The 2,541-nt window shown below is 37.5% G+C and overlaps 1 protein-coding gene across 5 annotated transcripts in view; it reads left to right on the top strand.

Moving 5' to 3' along the window:
- The window catches only part of ABCB11 (ATP binding cassette subfamily B member 11), an 86,675-nt gene that overhangs the window by 62,862 nt on the left and 21,272 nt on the right, over positions 1-2,541 (top strand). The window lies entirely within an intron of this gene.

The raw sequence follows: 2,541 nt of genomic DNA, 5'->3' as shown, positions 1-2,541 counted from the left end.
AGAGAGAAAATGGGGAAAGGAGAGTGAAGTAAAATAGGAATGGGAAAAGATTATATTTATGTCCGTTTTTTACTTCCTAGACGTTTTGAATATTCTCCATCTGACTTCATTGCTATAATAAAAAAAAAAACTACAAACAGTAGACACTAGCTAACCACTGTCATATAACAGTACATTAACCTCTCCTAATAACCATCTGCAGTAGGTATTCTTATTGTTCCCATTTTACACAGGAGCAAACCAAGGCACAGAGAACTTAGGATAGCAAGTAGTGAATCTAAGATTCAAATTGAAGCAGTGTTTCTATAGAGTCAGGTTCTAACAAAACCTTATCACTGCAAAATTATTTATCAAAATGCTATCAAGTTTTCTTAGTTGAAATTTACACGTTCACACACACTATCTTGTGAGGTCAACAGAAAGGCAAACCTAGAATCTAGAGAACTTTATTAACTTGTTCAAGGTAACACAGGCATTAAGTGATGGGGCCAGGACTAGAACCCAGCCTTTTAGAAACCTAGACTAAAGGATCTGCCAGCACACCACGTTGTCAGAGCTTAGTAGAAGTCCTAAATTTTAGTTATTCTGTCTCTGTGTCTGTTCTCTCTCTCTCTCTCTCTCTCTCTCCCCCCTCTCCTTGTCTCTCTAGCAGAGCTCCTGACCAGAAAAAATGTCCCCACAGGCATAAATTGTACATAAAGACCTGGCTAGTCCACAGACAAAATCAAGTCAATCCCGTAGGTAGGGCCCAAGCCTGGGTTTCAATTTCCACACTGCCCCCTTCTGGTCAGTGAGGAAATCATGTTCACTTCAGGGAGAGGTCATTGAAAACACAGGGGACCTTCAACTCTGGTAAATTGAATTTCTGGTTATGTAAACCTTTATGCTGAAAATCTTTTAAATAATTAATTTATATATCTTAATGTATACTAAGTGCAATATCCTAAAATAATAGAAATATTTGTTCACTCAACAGATATTTGTTATCTGCCCTAGATATAGTGCTAAGAACTTGGAAATGCAGTTATCAGTCATGGTGTCTTCCTTAATGGCATTTTAAGTCTCTGAGGAAGACAGGCATTAAACAAAAAAAATCCACTCATAATATAATTACTCAACAAACATTTATTGATCACTTATTGTTTATCAGACACTGTTGCTGGTCTTGGGACTAGCAGAGTGGTGAACAAGAAAATCAAAGCCCCTTCCTGCTCTCATAAAGCTGATATTCTAGTAGCGAGAAGCTCTGGAAATGCATTGTACTTAGCAGTGATGTAGATGTAGAAGGTGCAGGGGATAGATTTGAACCTATAAAGACTCAAGACTATGCCCTAGATCAGTGATGGCGAACCTTTTGAGCTCGGCGTGTCAGCATTTTGAAAACCCTAACTTAACTCGGCTGCCATGTCACATATAGAATTTTTTTGATATTTGCAACCATAGTAAAACAAAGATTTATATTTTTGATATTTATTTTATATATTTAAATGCCATTTAACAAAGAAAAATCAACCAAAAAAATGAGTTTGCATGTCACCTCTGACACACGTCATAGGTTCGTCATCACTGCCCTAGATGTTTGTTTTTAAAACAAATCCAGGAGGTCAGCATCTTTGCTGATCATTTCCTTCTGTTTTATAAAAGCAAAGTAAGGAATATACTCGCCCAACTTCATCCTACATATGAACTGCTGTGGAAAGAATCCTGGTTTTCCTCTCAGGAGACTTAACTTTTGAAACTGGCTCTGTTAGTTATTTATAAAATACTATATTTATTTATATTATTATTATTATTATTACTATTATTATTGCTTTTGGTGTAGAATTCATCAATTTCCATAGAAACCTAGCCAGAGCCCTTCACTGCCATAATGGGGGCAGGGGGTATGTGGAGGGAGGGGAGCTTCATAAGTCATATAGAATCCCATCACAGCACTTTTCTAGCCTCTGTTTCCTGAACTTTAAAATGAAGGACTAAGATAATTTCTAAGATACCTTCCAGCTCTAGTGATCTATGAAATGGCCAAGACAGAAAAAAAACTTGATTATTCATCTGTAACCCCTGCCCTCCTAGAGCACCCACCATTTATTGGTCATGAGAATATTCTCTGTGATTCTTCTGGTCACAACCAGAAATCTTAGGAAAAACTTAACCCAAGCAATTGAGCTTTTCACATAAGGGCTGCAGGATGAGAGTAGGAAGGTCTTGGTCTAATTGGTGAAATCCAAAGTCTTCTCATGGTTAATATCCTCACAAAGTTATATTTGCTAAGAGAATGATGCTAAACAAACTACTATTTTTCCTCTCTGGTAATAAAGATTGTTTCTGTTTGTCTCTTAGTATAATTATCACATATTCATCAGTAGATTCATGATCCTATCTAATAAAAGACAAAAATGGTAATTGGCGTACGACCAATACCCTTTTCATTGGCTAATCAGCGAGATATGCAAATTAACTGGCAGCCAAGATGGCGGCAGGCAGCCAGGCAGCTGATGCGAACAGGGAGGCTTGCTTGCTTCAGTGACGGAGGACTACAGT

The sequence above is a fragment of the Myotis davidii genome, unplaced genomic scaffold (assembly GCF_000327345.1).
Source record: "Myotis davidii unplaced genomic scaffold, ASM32734v1 scaffold59, whole genome shotgun sequence".
Taxonomy (NCBI): Eukaryota; Metazoa; Chordata; class Mammalia; order Chiroptera; family Vespertilionidae; genus Myotis; species Myotis davidii.
This window is presented reverse-complemented; position numbering and strand designations above follow the sequence as displayed.